Raw genomic sequence first — 15,450 nt, 5'->3', positions numbered from 1 at the left:
TTGACATGACATTTTGTACTTCTCATTGTTGCAACAGGTCCACCTGAATCCTTAAACGACTTGTTTGCCCCCATCTCCTCCACATGTTATACTGACATCAAATGGATCAAGAAAATGTGGTATATATGTGGAGTCTTTTGAGGAATTTCAATTCTGCTCTCCAAAGTGGTTGAACAAGTATACACTCCCACCAAGAATGCATACGGTTCCCTTGTGACCACATCCCCACCAGCATCTGTTCTTGTAAAAATGTGGAATGCTCCACGAATTTGCATGTCATCCTTGTGCAGGGGCCATGCTAATCTTCTCTGTATGGTTCCAATGTTAGTGTATGTGATGCTGAATTGAGCAGAGAACACTTTTTATATATAAAGTGTAATTGATTCTATTAAACTAGACAATTCAACAAAAAGTAAGTTCAAAAGAATTGTCATGAAATTTTAGAACCATATATTTCTTACATAAGCACACATTTAAGAATAAAGTCAAGATTGACATGTCAAAAACAAAATAATTCCACATATTTCTTGTTCAAGAGATGTGTAGGAGGAGGAATTCAATTATTCTATACAAGGCACCTGTCATAATGAACACAGCAACAAATGTTAAGGTTTGTTAAAAGAATTAATGTTTTAAATATATTTAATGTTGAGTATTTGGTTATATATGCCAAAATTAGGACTTTTTGGCAGATATAAAACTTTTCTATGAAGTATTTAAGATTTATGGTAGCAGACGTATCCTACTAAGAATGTACATTGCAGAGTTTATAGAAACTTGATTAAAGAAAACTTGCAAAGTCTTTGTGTAAAGAGGCAGAGTGAAGAGTTTAGATTTTGTTAACTACACAGTTTCTGTTAAAACCTTAGGACTTCCTTACTTTATATGCTAGCAAGGAATAAATGATGATATAAACCATAAACAAATGATGAGATGAGCCATAAATAGTAATCTTAGTGTGTAATTTTAAAGAGTACTCATATTCTATAAAAATCTTGTTGAACATCAAAACCTTAGCCAGTGTTAAATGTATAGGAATATGAGAAAATGCTAAAATCTAATATGTAGTACACTTCAAATACTGAAAATACTAGTAATTGTTTCGTTTTTATTTTATTAATCATTAATATTTAATTATTAGTTTTCTTTATTTGTAGCATTGTTTTACTTGTAATATAATACAACTTTTTGTAAGTCGTCATTAGGAGGTTATTTGAGAAGGTTACTGGATGGCCAAACAATTTTTTATAGGTGCATGTGAATTTACAAACAGCAAAATTAAAAACAAAATATTTATTTAAAAAATGATCAAGTAGAATCTGAATCAGGAGTGTTGATAAGTGTCTACATCTAAAAACTTAGCCCTAGTCTGAAGCAACAATATTACAGAGTTGAGGCCACAAAAGTGAGAGACTGATTTTTTTGTTTTTTATTTTTATTTTCTTGGTCATGGATTCTGGGACCTGGGTGCTGTCCCTCATCTCAAGGCTAGCGTTACCACTTGAGCCACAGCACCATTTCTATCTTTTTCTGCTTATGTAGTGCTAAGGAATCAAACCCAGGGCCTCATGCATGCAAGGCAAACACTCTACCGCTGAGCCATGTTCCCAGCACCTGAGAGACTGTGTTTTAAAAACATCATCTAAACAACATTTGCTTTCTGTTTGGGTTATATAAAGATATAAATATTGTTTTATATTTTTTAAATTGTCGTACTTCTAAATTTATACTAACTTCGGCCACTTTATCCTTTCCAAAGTCATGAAGTATCTCTGAGAGTTTGCTTCTGTGAAGATTGTTTTTGCATTTGCAACTTCGTCTGAGTCATTTTTATTTTCATCAAAATAACTTTATATTTCATTTTGATGGGTTATCATACATCAGATACTTTCGAATGTACACATAGAGTCTAAAGATAGCAGTATGAATTTTCTCATTCAGTTCTTTTTTATCTGTTATGCGCTTTCATTATTATGATATTTCTCTCTCTCTTTCACTCTCTCTCATTTCCTCTTTTTCTCTTTCATGCTCCATGTCTGCTACTTAGAATTTCTGTGGGTCTACTATTATCCTTCAGAATCTCCTGGTTTTGTGGGAACATGATAGAGACCATCAGTTACCTTTGCATTCTTTAAGAGTTATAACAGTGATGTGATATTATTCTTTGCCATTCTAATTGGAAAAACACCAGATCTAGGCATTCCTTTTCATTCCTTCATTCCTTATAAATTTTATCTCATAGGAATCATTGGTATGGATAAGATATTTTTTTCTATTTCTTTGTTTTTATTGTGAAAATACTGTAAAGAGGAGTTACAATTGCATGGGCAAGATAATGAGTACATTTCTTATCAAGCATTGTAGCCTCTTCATTTTTGTCCCCTTCCCATCCCTTCCCATCCTCCCCCCTACTCCCCCCTAATCCTCCCCTCCCCTCCCACCTTCCCCTCGCACAAAAGTTGTAAAGGTCGTTTTCGACATAACGACTTGTACATCTCATTGTTGCATTGGGTCCACCTGTATCCTTATTTAAACTATTTGGTTTTCCCCTTCCCCTCCACAAGTTATACCGACCTCAAATAGAGTGAAAGCAGGGGTTATACTGTGGGGAAGGGACATACAAAGCAACAATGAAATAATCTTATGAATGTGTTTGAAACAATCACATGAAAGAAAAATGAACATTTGAATGCATATCTTAGGGAACATTTCCCTAACATCACCTTATCTGACCTTTTCTGCTTGACTCAGACATATACTAGATATTGCAAATAAGGGAAGCCATCGGACCTATGTTTCTTTGGGCCTGGCTTACTTCACTTAATATAATTTTTTCCAAGTCTTTCCATTTCCTAACAAATGGGGCAATGTCATTCTTTCTGATGGAGGCATAGAATATTAGTATGGAGGTTCCTCAAAAGACTCCACAAAGAGCTCCCCTATGACCCAGCAATCCCACTTTTGGGCGTTTACCCAAATGTTTACAAACCAAACCACACTAAAGCTACCAGCACGACTATGTTTAATGCAGCATTATTTACTGTAGGTAAGATATGGAACCAACCCATTAGATGAATGGATCAAGAAAATGTGGTATACATACAAAATGGAATTCTATGCCTCCATCGATAAGATACTTTTAACCTGTGACCTGAACGTTCTTTTTCTTTTACAAGCAATCTTTTGTGTTTATTATGTTAGTAACTACATGTAATGAAAATAAAGCTATCAAATGGAAAGTAGACCCAAGTTTTTCATAGCGATGAAAATCAAAGTAATGGGGGAAGTTAGTACAAAGGATGCTCATTATAGAGCACAGACCCTCAGAGCAATTTATCTTGTACACTTTGTGAGAATGACAATGTGCTGGTAACTCTATATTAAATCAATGAACAACTGAAAGATATGCACATATATTTATATGTGTAATTTTATTTACATATGCATATATAAATGTGTATATGCCCTTATATATGTACACTTGCATGTTACTTTACACACAAATACACATATACATATACACATGTATACATGCACACATGGAGAAAGACAAATAATTACAGAGAACACAGTTTCACTTCCTGAATATGCCTTAGACGGAATGCTTGGAACAAGATATGCTGAAGATGTATTTGTCTCTAAGAGTTCTTTTACCGCTACTCTTACTCTTAAAACTGGTAGGTTTAGACAGATTCGACTTGCAAAATGCAGTACAGGTGATAGAAAGTCACTCAGAAATCTCCATAAGTATAGGCCATATGGTGTATCCCTGGTCCCCACGTAATGCTTGCTCTTGTAGACACTCTGAAAAACCAAGGTAGCAGGAGAATATCCTGGCAAAGAATAAAGTTATAAAGCTTTAAATGGCATCCTTCCTTGAGCTGTTTTCTAACAGCCAGCATCAATTCCTTAGCAGATGACTGAATTCTCAGATGACTAGTCTCTACACATATATTTAACCAACCAATGTGAAAAGTCCTATGTGAGACATGCTGACTGAAGTCTTGCTGATTTCCTTGCCAAGAAAATAAGAAAAAAAAGAAAGTATTTTTAATGTAGTGAAGTTTGAGAATAAATTGTAACCTGTCAAATGTGTCGAACACAATTATACCAATGGACAAAAATTTGATGGTGTTTCTTTTATGTGCTCTTGGACTTGGCAAGTGATTTTAGGTGTTTCTACGCAAGTAGAATCATCATAAACCAAGCCAGCATTTCTTCATTTAATATATAAGGAAAGGATACAGGTTGACCCATTGTAACACTGAGATGTATTAGACACTATCAGAGGAGGGGCTGGAAGGGGGAGTTGGGGAGGTGTGAAGGTAAGGGATGGTAGGGAAAAACAAAGGAGGGGGTAACAACGCTTAATAAGAAATATACTTATTACCTTACTTATGTAACTGTAACCCCTATGTACAGTATCTTTACAATAAAAATACATATTAAAAAGATACAAGGAAAACTTCTATACTTATGGAAATTGTATTTGTCACTCAATATCAGTAAGTTATTGGTTTTAGGACCACAAATATATTAAAATTTTGGATACTCAAATTCTCTACATGAACACAGTATATTCTTTACATTAAAATCTTCCCACAACCTAGTGCAGTGTAATTGCTATGAAAAATTTTTCTACATTCTATATTTATAATGAAAAAATAAAAATATATGCATTATCAACAGATACAATTTTTTTTCAGATAAATTTTGTCTGCAGTTTGTGGATGGAATTCAAGAGCACTTTTGAAAAGCACAAATTTCATCACCAACACCGGACTGCAAATTGTAACAAGGAGCTAATACAGCATCATTGAATAGTATGGATCTCCAAGGAGAAGTACTTGAATTGAGACATTATCAGAAAGTGTAACAACCCAAGGACTTTTTAGAAATGCAGCTGCTAGATTTCTCATGGAGAGCTTTCATAACATTTTGTGAAGCACACGTCAGAACTTCCCTGAAGAGTAAATGGTCTTCTTTCACCTTTCTGTCATCCTCAGTCATTATCAATCAACAAATAACTAATCTTGAATACTCCTCTAATAACAAAATGTTGATGGAGTGTTTATATGCAGAAAACGGGAGGGTTAACTTTTTCCAATTAGGACAATCTGTATTCTATGATCCAGTAGAGAGAAAACTAGGTAAACATCCATTTTCTACCTTCTGAATAATTCTGATTCTGCCCACATCAGTTATCTATCCATAACTGTGCCCGAGAGAGAGGATTTTAAAAGACTTTAGAGATATAAAATGTAAATTTAAATATGGAATAAAATTAGTCCCAATGAATTACAGTAAGATATTTGTAACAATTGAGTAACCTAAAGTTCTAAAAGATTATTTTATTGGAAGTGAAAGGATACGGGACTTTGGTTCTCTACATTTTAAGAAATTTGCAAAAATAATTGGCAAAATAAAATTTACATTTACAGCAGACTTGACACATTAATTTTTGTATATTGAAAGGAGCACCAGCATCAATAATATGTCAATGCTATCTTCTTATTTATCTCTAAAGGTTTATGCTTCTGGTCTCTTAATATTAAAACTTCAAAAGAAATTTTATCTTTAGCTAGTTGTGTAAAGGGATTTCGCTTCATCCTGTCAGTGTTGAATAGAGTGTATCTGCATTTCAATGTACACTGCATCTGGATCATTGTCAAACTTTTCATTTGTCATCCTTCCCTTACCCCAACCCCACATATCCCTTCAAGTTTCCTACTTATATTCTTACATATATACATTGATTATTATGACTGTATTAATCCAACATTTCCCTCTCCATTCTTCTGTACTACTCCCCTTAAGCCCAACTGTCCCTTTTAAGATTTGTTTCAACTTCATGGTATTTTGTTAAATTTCTGTCTTTGGCATTTGGCTTTGGGCTTACCACATTCTCTCTTCCATGTTTGATGTACATAAATGAGGCTATTTCTCCACATTTCTAATCTCTGAATGGCTGAGATAGGTCTCCTTTATTAGTCACTTTCTGTCAATTTCAGAATTGGACCTTCAAGGCCATCCAATAAAGCGTTTTTCTTCTCTACACACAGAAGATGAAGGAACATAATTTCCATGCTCTCAGCATTATACTATCCATCATGAATTTCCATTGCTTATCACTTCAGCAATCATTTTTTAAAAATGTTATCCATTTTTATTGTAAAAATCATGTACAGAGGGGTTACAGTTACATAAGTAATGTTTTCTGCATCATATTCACACACTTTAAGTAAATATAAAGGGAAATTTACCTAGAGTTGGAAGTTTGGAACGGTCTTCAATTTCTGATAGAAACAGGAGTCAGTTTAATTATGCAGATTCCACTATGGAATGAGACCTGTAGTCTTCTAAATTTTCAATACATTTAGAGTTACTTTTTATTAACAATTACAAACGTTTTATTTCAGTATTTGAAAAGCTGCCCCAATTATTTTTAAACTTTTCCATTAAGCTAAACTGAACTTTTTCCTGCCATTACCCCCACTAGTTCAGGTTAAGTCTCCTGTGGTTTACTATTTAAGAGGCCAAGGGAAGATGGTAAACAGAGAGATGATCATTACTCAGGTATCTCCTTCCTCTTCTGTTGTATTATTCTTGTTGAGAGGAAGATTAGATCAGAGAACAAGAGTGATGCTTGACTTCACCATACAAGGGAGCATTCCTGGCATATCATTTATTGTTACTCAGAATCACTTAAACTGCTTACTCTTGCCCTTTCTTTTTTTTTTTTTTTTTTGTCGGTCGTGGGGCTTGAACTCTGGGCCTGGACGCTGTCCCTCAGCTCTTCAGCTCAAGGCGAGCGCTCTACCACTTGAGCTACAGAGCCACTTCCGGCTTTCTGGTGGTTTATTGGAGATAGGAGTCTCACAGTCTCTCCTGCCCGGGCTGGCTTTGAACCGCGATCCTCAGATCTCAGCCTCCTGAGTAGCTAGGATTACAGGCATGAGCCACCGGCGCCCGGCTTGCCCTTTCTGTAACAGTAACATCACTGTGGCACCCTTGGTGCAGAAGGAAGCACACCTACAGGTTATTACCTGTAAATTGGTATTTTATATCTCAACTTATTACTACCAAATATATAAAGCTTTGGCTACATAAATGCAAAGCAGTGATTGTCCAATAATACCTTATAGACAATACTACTCAGATCCTCCCTCCTCTCCTCTCCTTCCTTCTCCTTCCCTCATTTACCCTCCCTTCCTTTCTTCTTTCTTTGTGTCTCTGTCCTCCATTTCATCTATAAATTCTCTTTCTATCTTCCAGTAGCAAGTGATTTGTTTCATCAGACAACACATATATAATTGAGCAAATATATTTTCTCTTTTTTATGATTATTTATATGTAAGAAATTAGTTTTAGCAGAGGACCCGTAGCTTACACCTATCTACTAGTTAGGTTTAAATATGACAATTGCAATTCTAAGTTCTTCCAAATGAATAAACCTAAGAGATTCGTTTCTCCACTTGTGGTAAAAGGAAGAAGTGAAAGTGTGGCTCAGGTGGTAGAGTACAAATATTGAGAATTAAAGCCCAGATAGAGCTCAAGGCTAGGAGTTCAAACCCCTGTACCAGCACAAAAAAAGTGCATCCTTCATATTTGAATGGGGATATTTCTCCAAAAATTCATACATAGGAAAAATTTCAAAAACTCTTTCAAAAGCTCTTTCAAAATCTTAACCTGATTCCTCTGCTTGATTCACATTATGGAAAATAGGTGGAACACTTTACATTAAAAAGTATGTGCATGGCTAAAGATTTATAACCATTTTTAATGTAAGGAAAACATGGGAGAGGAATTCACCTCACTTGGGTGAGTTAGGTTTGACTCACTGGCAGACTTTTGCAAGGAAATAACCATTTGTTGACATGTAAAGAAGACTGGACAGATGGTTTTCTAGGGGAGGGAATAACCTAGCTGCTGTCCAAGTTTGAATCAGAGTAAGTTCATTCCTATGATTTGGTAAAGAGCAGCTCATCTCATAGAACACTATGCAGACAGTAATTTCAAAAGCATTAAAAACCAATGTCTATGTTGTGAACAGCCAAGATTCACAAACAAAACCAGTTTCCTGAACCATGAAAATATGTTAGAACAAAAGGAACTATATTAAATATAATTAATGTCTGAGTGACAGGTGTAAAGAGCTCTGTATTCACAACTAAATTATAAACTTTTCATCATGTCCCTAACAAGAATCTCCAATATAGTCCTTGCTAATTCCGTCAGAGAAGACTGGGTTCATGCAATTGTCAGTTATGTTTAGGGTTCAATATCTTCTACAGTTTCTTAGGTTGCAAACCTCTCACATCTCATATAGTGTCTGGAAAAAGTGCTGTATTGCTAGTCACCTAAGGGATTTTTGTGCCACTGTGAATATTTATTATTTGTCTTCTTGTAATTATACCTGCCAATGTGAAGTCCTTTAGTGATAAGAATAATGGTTTCTGTACCCTTTGTTCCACTAACACCAGAAAACCGGAAGTGGCGCTATGTCTCAAGTGGTAGAGCAATAGCCTTCATCTGAAGAGCACAGGGACAGTACCCAAGCCCAAAATTCAAGCCTCAAAACTGACCAAAAAAAAAAAAAAAAGAAAAAAGAAAAACAATGTGTATATATATATATATATATATATATATATATATATATATATATATACAAGTTATTAGATGAATTATTTAAATATAAATAAATATTTATGATATACATTTAAAATATAACTAAGTATATGATATATCTATATTATATACATATATTTACTTATATGAGATGTTCACATTTTATCTGTATGTTTATAAATATATTTGTGATTTTTATCCAAAGAGTACATCTGAAGATTTGGGGGAAATTTTAATTTCTAAAGGATTACCACTGACCCATCCCACTTTCAATCATTTTTTCCCCTTATTACAATGTATGGAGTACTGAGAAAATAACTATGAAACAGAATAGCTGTTTTATTCTTTATGATTTTGAATTAGAAACATCTACTTACTTGGTATGAAACCTAGCAAAATTTGATCTAGAAATCATATTCTACAAACTGTACATATACATCAATTTAGCAACTTACAGGACTCAAACTTTTATTTCAATCTTGCATCTCACATACATTCAGCTTCCTTACAAACATTCATGCATATTCATGTTCACATACATCCCCATACTCACATGACATACTAAATGTAACACTGTAATAAAAATAACATAGATACTGAAAAAGAACACCTTCGCAAGTGTAATTAAATTTCACTTTTTAAATATGAAGCATTATTGAAATACTAATGAAAGAGCAGGTGGGAGGATATTTCAAATACTAGAGTGAAAACCTAAAGATCACGTTTCTCTATCCAAATATCATTATTTACATCCTTTCTTGTTCCCCCCAAAAATCCCAAAACAGGAATAACCACAGAATTCACCTACATGTTCCTTAATCTCTGATTGTATAAAGAAATTGTAATATATATATGCATATATACACAATGATATATTGTGAAGCCAAACATAATAATAGAATCACTTATTCTGCAGAAAAATAGATAGAACTGGAAACCTTCATATTAAAGGAATAAGTTATACTGTGTAAAACAAATACTAGATTTCTCATATGCAGACTCTAGTCCCAGAAAATAAAATAAACGACCCAAGTGTAAAAGATGGAAGTTATTAAGTTTGGAAAAAAGTGAATGAGGAAATGAAGAGAAATATTATGGAGTAAATATGCTCAAATACTTTATAAGTTAGTATGATCACAACATCAAATTAAGTAAAAAGTAGTATAATTAAATTAATAAAAGGAATAAAATTTTACAAGCTACATTATGTGGACATATGAGTATAACACAATAAAATTACTAAGTGAAATTAATATTTGATAATAAAAAGACAAAAATTCATTCCAGTTGTTATAGATTCATATGTTAAGTTGTTTTTTTTGCAGTTATTTCGCTGACAAAGTAAAAGAAGAAATAAGTTTTTATCATTTAGAAAGACAATCTTTTTTTTAAATTTAATTTAATTTTATTTGTGAACATACTGTACAGAGGAGTTACAATTACATGGGCAGGATAATGCGTACATTTCTTACCAAGCATTGCAGCCTCCTCCTTTGTTTACCCTTCACATCCCTTCCCAGCCTCCCCCCTCCCCCCCAATACCAATCCTTCTCCTTTCCCCCCTTTCCCCACACCCCCCCGCACCGACGTTGTAAAGCTAGTTTTGGACATGACAACTTGTACTTCTCATTGTTGCAACTGGTCCACCTGTATCCTTAAACAACTGGTTTTTCCCCATCTCCTCCACAAGTTATACTGACATCAAATATAGTGAAAGCAGGGGTTATACTATGGGGGAGGGACATACAAAGCAACAAAGAGATAATCTTATAAATGCGTTAGAAACACATGCATAGAAAGACAATCTTGTCCAATGAGCTTTAAATTATTCTAGTTATTTGCTGTCAATGTGAAATTGTTCAATCCAATTAATTACTTTATTAGAATATTTCCAGTGCATTTTCTTTTTTTTTTCTTTTCATAAAACGTTACTTACCATTTCTTTTTTTTAAATTGTGAACATACTGTATAGAGGGCTTACAATTCCATGGGCAAGATAATGAGTACATTTCTTATCAAGCATTGCAGCCTCCTCCTTTTTTTACCCTTGTCATCCCTTCACAGCCTTCCCCCTCACCCCACCCAATCATCCCCCCACCCACCAAAGTTGTAAAGGTCGTTTTCGACATGACAACTTGTACTTATTGTTGCAACAGGTCCACCTGTATCCTTAAATGAAATGTTTTTCCCCTTCTCCTCCACAATTTATACTGACATCAATTATAGTGAAAGCAGGGGTTATACTGTGGGGAGGGACATACAAAGCAACAAAGAAATATTCTTATAAATGCTTTAGAAACAAATGCATGAAAGAAAAAGAACCATTTAAATACGTATCTAAGGTTTCATTTTCCTAACATCACATTATCTGACCTTTTCCGCTTGACTCATACATATACTAGATATTGCAAATAAGGGAAACCATGGGAACTATGTTTATTTGGGCCTGGCTTACTTCACTTAATATAATTGTTTCCAAGACTTTCCATTTCCTAACAAATGGTGCAATGTCATTCTTTCTGATGGAGGCATAGAATTCCATTGTGTAGATATACCACATTTTCTTGATCCATTCATCTACTGAGGGGCATCTGGGTTGGTTCCATGTCTTAGCTATGGTAAATAATGCTGCAATAAACATAGTTGTGCTGGTAGCTTTAGTGTGGTCTTGTTTGTAAACATTTGGGTAAATGCCCAAAAGTAGGATTGCTGGGTCATTGGGGAGCTCTATGTGAAGTCTTTTGAGGAACCTCCATACTGCTTTCCAAAGTGGTTGAACAAGTTTACACTCCCACCAACAATGAAGTAAGGTTCCCTTCTGTACACATCACCTCCAGCATCTGATGTTGTTAGAATGCTTGATTAAAGCCATTCTAACTGGGGTGAGGTGGTACCTCAATGGTGTTTTGATTTGCATTTCTTTTATGGCTAGGGAGGTTGAGCATTTCTTCATGTGTTTATTGGCCATCCTTCTTTCTTCTTCAGAGAAGTTTCTCTTTAAGTCTTTCGCCCACTTATTTATTGGGCAGGTGTTTCTTTGAGGGCATGTTGTTGAGGGATTTAATTTTTTGAGTTCCAAGTATATTTTAGATATGAGACCTTTGTCGGTTGTATGGCCAGTGAAGATATTCTCCTAATCCATGGGCTTTCTATTGATCTTGCTAGCTATGTCCTTTGCCAGGCAGAAGCTCTGCACCTTCATGCAATCCCATTTGTCCAACCTTTCTTTGATTTGTTGTGTTTCCGGGTCTCTATTCAGAAAATTTCGGCCTGTGCCAAGGAGACCTAGGGTTTCTCCTATTCCATGCAGTTATATCTTCATAGTGTCTGCTTTGACTCTGAGGTCTTTGATCTATTTGGAGTTGATTCTGGTGCAGGGTGATATATAAGGATCTAGATTTAGTTTTCTAAAAGTAGTTAACCAATTTTGCCAGCACCATTTACTGAAGAGGCTGTCTTTCTTCCATTTTTTTGTAGCTTCCTTATCGAAGATTAGATGGCAATAGGTCTCTAGGTTCATTTATGGGTTTTCAATTCCATTCCGTTTATCCTGAGGGCTGTTCTTGGGCCAGTACCAAGCTGTTTTGATTACTATGGCTTTATAGTAGAGTTTGAAATTTGGTATTGATATTCCTCCAGCAGTGTTCTTTCCATTGAGGAGCGTTTTTGATATTCGGGGTCTTTCATTGTTCCATACGAATTTTTGGATTGCCTCTTCTATTGCCTTGAAGAATGAGGTTGGAATTTTGATAGGTATCACATTGAATTTGTAGAGAGCCTTGGGAAGTATTGTCATTTTCACGATGTTAATCTTGCCAATCCAGGAGCATGGGAGGTTTTGCCATTTTCTAAGTTCTGTGTTGATTTCCTTTTTCAAGTTTTTAAAGTTTCATCATAGAGGTCCTTCTATGGGAGGTTTTGCCATTTTCTAAGTTCTGTGTTGATTTCCTTTTTCAAGTTTTTAAAGTTTCATGGAGGTTTTTGCCATTTTCTAAGTTCTGTGTTGATTTCCTTTTTCAAGTTTTTAAAGTTTCATCATAGAGGTCCTTCATTTCTTTGGTTAAGTTAATTCCTAAGTATTTTATTTTTGGTGGGGCTGTTACAAATGGAGTTGCTTTCCTAAATTCAGCCACACTTTCTCATTGTTAGCGTACAGAAAAGCAATTGATTTTGGGGGGTTAATTTTATAACCTGCTACTTTGCCAAAGTTTTGAATCAGCTTGAGTAATTTGGGTGTGGAGTCTATGGGATTCTTTAAATACAAGGCCATGTCATCTGCAAAGAGGAAGAGTTTAATTTCTTCTTTCGCTTTTTGGATCCCCTTTATGTTTGCATCTTGTCTTATTGCTGTAGCTAAGCATTCTAATACTAGATTGAAGGGAAGTGGAGAGAGTGGACATCCTTGTCTTGTTCTTGAGTTAAGAGGAAATAGCTTTAGTTTTTCACCATTAAGTATAATGCTGGCTGTAGGTTTGTCATATACAGCCTTTATTGTATTGAGGAATGTTCCATGGATTCCTAATTTTTCCAAAACCTTTATCATAAAGGGGTGTTGGATCTTGTCGAATGCTTTTTCTGCATCTATTGAGATAACCATGAGGTTCTTATCCTTGCTCCTGTTGATGTGATGAATAATATTAATTGATTTGTGTATATTCAACCAGATTTGCATTCCTGAAATGAATCCTGTTGGATCATGTGTTTGATTTTTTGGATGATTGGCCAAAATTTTGTTGAGAAGTTTTGCATCAATGTTCATCAAAGAAATGGGTCTATAGTTCTCTTTCTTGGATGAGTCCTTGCCTGGTTTTTGGATGAGGGTTATGATGGCTTCATAGAATGTGTTCGGTAGTGAACTTTCCCTTTCAATTTCTTTGAAGAGTTGGAGGAGTATTGGTGTGAGCTCTGCCTTGAAGTACTTGTAGAATTCCACTTTAAAACCATCTGGTGCTGGACTTTTCTTAGCTGGGAGGTCTCTTATTGCTATCTATTTCAATGCTTCATATGGGCTTGTTAAGATGGTTTAACTTATCTTGGTTTAGTCTTAGCATATCAATATGTGCTAGGAAAAGGTCCATTTCTGCCAAGTTCTCAAACTTATTAGCATAAAGTTTTGAGAAGTATTCCCTTATAATGTTCTGAATCTTAGTTGTTTCTGTGGTGATGATGTTTCCATTCTCATCTCTGAGTTTATTTATTTGGGTGTGTTGTCTTCTTTTTCTGATAACATTTGCTAAGGGTCTGTCAATTTTGTTAATTTTTTCAAAAAACCAAATCTTTGTTTTGTTGATTCTCTCTATAGTTTTATTTTTTGGGTTCTAATTCATTTAATTCTGATTCAATTTTAATTATTTCTTTCGGTCCACTGGATTGGGGTTTATCTTTCTGCTCTTTTTCAAGAAAGTTTAGAAGTATCATTAAATTGTTGGTTTCAGATTTCTCAAATTCGTTGATGCAGGAGCTCAGAGCTATAAACTTGCCTCTGAGTACTGCCTTTCCTGTGTCCCAGAGGAGCTGATAATTTGTGTGCTCATTTTTGTTGAATAGCATGAACATTTGAATTTCCTTTCTAATTTCTTCCATGACCCACTGGTGATTCAGAAGTGTGTTGTTCAGCCTCCATGTGTTACCGGACTTTCTTCGGTAGCTTTTGCTGTTGAGTTCTAATTTTATTCCCTTGTGGTCAGAGAAAATGCAAGGTATAACTTCAATGTTTCTGAATTTGGAAAAGTTTGCTTTGTGGCCTAAATTGTGGTCTATTTTAGAAAATGTTCCTTGTGCTTCTGAGAAAAACGTGTATTCTGATGCTCCTGGGTGAAATATTCGGCAGATGTCTGTTAAATCTAGTTCATCTATGGAGCTGCTTAGATCTGTGATTTCTCTATTGAGTTTTTGCAGAGTGATCTATCTAGTCGGGAGAGTGGTGTGTTAAAATCCCTAACATTTAATGTCTTTGGATCTATGTGGAATTTGCAGGAAAATATTGTTTCTTGGATAAATTTGGGTTCTGCGTTGTTTGGTGAATATATATTTAGAGTTCTAATATCCTCCTGAAGGAGAGATCCCTTAATTAGTATGTAGCAACCTTCTTTATCTCTTCTCACGAATTTAATTTGAAGTCTATGTTATCTGATATTAGGATTGCAACTCCCACCTGTTTATGGGGGCCGTTTGCTTGGTAGATTTTGTTCCAACCTTTAACATTGAAAATGTGGTTTTTTTGTTGTTGTTGTTGTTTTGGTTTTTTTTACGGGCAACGTGTGACTCCTGAAGGCATCAGTTTGAAGGATCTTGTTTTTTAATCCAAATAGAGAGTCTATGTCTCTTAATTGGAGAGTTAAGTCCGTTAATGTTAAGAGATAGGACTGAGAGGTATTTGGAAGTTCCTGCCATGTTATCAACCTTCTTGGGGGCTGCGAAACTGGGTTCTTCATATGGTTCTTGGATTCTCAGTTTGGTTGCAGTTTCTTGGCCTTTAATGTGGTCTTCTTGGTTTTCTATGTGTAGGACATCTTTAAGAATCTTTTGTAGGGCTGGTTTAATGGAGATGTATTGTTTCAGTTTTTCTTTGCTATGGAAGCTTTCCATTTGGCCTTTAGTTATGAAGTAGATTATAGCTGGATAAAGTATTCTTGGTTGATATTTGTTTGTGTTTAGGGCATAGCATACATCATTTCAGGCTCTTCTTGCTTTGATTGTCTCTGCTGAGAAATATGAGGTGATTCTAATTGGTTTCCCTTTATAGGTGATTAATTTTTTTCTCCCGGACAGCTTTAAGGATCTTTTCCTTTGTTTGAGTTGATCCTGTGTGGATTATAATGT

The 15,450-nt window shown here is 35.0% G+C and overlaps 1 non-coding gene across 1 annotated transcript; it reads right to left on the bottom strand.

Annotated features, from left to right (window-relative positions):
* Positions 1-245: 245 nt before the first annotated feature.
* Positions 246-352, bottom strand: LOC138835089 (U6 spliceosomal RNA). The gene has a single exon (XR_011374425.1). It is a non-coding gene; the product is annotated as a U6 spliceosomal RNA (small nuclear RNA).
* Positions 353-15,450: the final 15,098 nt, after the last annotated feature.

The sequence above is a fragment of the Dipodomys merriami genome, unplaced genomic scaffold, assembly GCF_024711535.1.
Source record: "Dipodomys merriami isolate MVZ:Mamm:240054 unplaced genomic scaffold, mDipMer1.0.p SCAF_227, whole genome shotgun sequence".
Taxonomy (NCBI): Eukaryota; Metazoa; Chordata; class Mammalia; order Rodentia; family Heteromyidae; genus Dipodomys; species Dipodomys merriami.
The sequence above is the reverse complement of the archived record's forward strand: the minus strand, read 5'-3'. Positions and strand labels throughout refer to the sequence as shown.